The following is a 1,860-nucleotide window of genomic DNA, read 5'->3' on the forward strand; positions in this document are numbered from 1 at the left end:
TCTGCCTCTCTCACTGACCCTCCCCCCTCTCATGCTCTCTCTCTCAAATAAATAAATAAAATCTTAAAAAAAAACTATATTAAGGAATGAATTCCTTAATATAAATATGAGGATGATATATAATGAGGAACAGATGGACAACAATAGATTAGCTCAACAGGATATCATTATGGTTGGGTATTGCAAGAATCAAGAAAAGTGTTTTCCTGCTGCTGTCATTGATACTTAAAATGTACCACTAAATGCAGGCAAAGAAGAGTGAAGAAAGATTTAATTGACAACATGATAAAAAATATCAGCAAATTTGGTGCTGGCAGAAATCAGTTTGTCAGATTTCAGTTGCAGATCCAATATTAACTTTAACTAAAACTAGTGCTATAATCATTAAAGTGACACCAACACAAGGATGAATTTCAAATGAAAGTAAATATTCCTCTCCAAATTGGTGCTCCCAATGTACTGTACATTGTATATTTGATAATTTGAAAGTTGTTCAATCTTTAATGTACAATTATTTGATTCAGCAATATCAATTCAACTATGTATTGAGCATTATGCAAAGTATTTAATATGAAATAGAATAAGTCTATACTTTTAAAAAGCTATAATATTGATAATGATATCAAAAATATTGAGTAATTGGTATGTGTAAGGTAGAGATTAAGGACACTTACAGGTTATCATATTTATATCTCCAGAATGTAAATATGATAACTCCAGGAAATAAGTACCATATTTATCATTTTTTATATATGAGAAAATTGTGGTAGTGTACCAGACACAACAGACACAAAAATAATATAAGATAGTCTAATAAATTAGATATAGATGTGAGGAGAGTATAGGTCTGAAAACGCTCTGGAGTGTTTTAAAAGTTATTAAGGAATTTGAATTGGCATTGTTTTATGTATGTCTTGCAAGCTACAATAATGGATTACCAAGGAAAAAGAATAGAGTCAATGGGATTAAAGAAGATGCACTGAGGGGCACCTGGATGGCTCAGTCAGTTAAGCATCCAACTCCTTTTTTTTTTTTTTTTTAAGATTTTATTTAGTTATTTGAAAGAGAGAAAGAGCACGCATGCCAGAGGGCAGTTGGCAGAGAGGGTGCACAGACTGGGGTTGGGGGGTGGGGGAGGGACAAAGGGAGAGGGAGAATCTCAAGCAGACTGTGGGGATCTACTTCATGACTCTGAGATCATGACCCTGAGATCATGACCTGAGCCAAATTCAAGAGTCAGCCACTTAACTGACTGAGCCACCCAGGCACCCCAAGTGTCCAACTCTTGATTGAGTCCCATTTGGGGCTCCACACTGACCTGGAGCCTGCTTAAAATTCTCCCTCTTCCTCTCCTTCTCTCCCCCCTTTCTCCCTCTCTAAAAAAATTAAAATTAAAAAAAAATAAGATGCACTGAAATTTTCTAGGTAAAAGATAATAAGAGTTTACTCTTTCATAGTGGCAGTAGGTAAGTAAAAGGAGCAATGCTAAAATGTTTAGTTAAAATGATAGGACCTTGCAGCGCCTGGGTGGCTCAGTCGTTAAGCGTCTGCCTTCGGCTCAGGTCACGATCCCGGAATCCTGGGATCGAGCCCCGCATCGGGCTCCCCGCTCAGCGGGAAGCCTGCTTCTCCCTCTCTCACTCCCCCTGCTTGTATTCCTGCTCTCACTGTGTCTCTCTCTGTCAAATAAATAAATAAAATCTTAAAAAAAAAAAAAAAAAAATGATAGGACCTGGGGTGCCTGGGTGGTTCAGTCGTTAAGCATCTGCCTTCAGCTCAGGTCATGATCCCAGGGTCTGGGATCAAGTCCTGCATTGGGCTCCCTGCTTTGCTGGAGGCCTGCTTCTCCCTCTCCCACTC

The sequence above is a fragment of the Mirounga leonina genome, unplaced genomic scaffold (assembly GCF_011800145.1).
Source record: "Mirounga leonina isolate KUSES-001 unplaced genomic scaffold, KU_Mleo_1.0 Mir_129, whole genome shotgun sequence".
Classification (NCBI taxonomy): Eukaryota; Metazoa; Chordata; class Mammalia; order Carnivora; family Phocidae; genus Mirounga; species Mirounga leonina.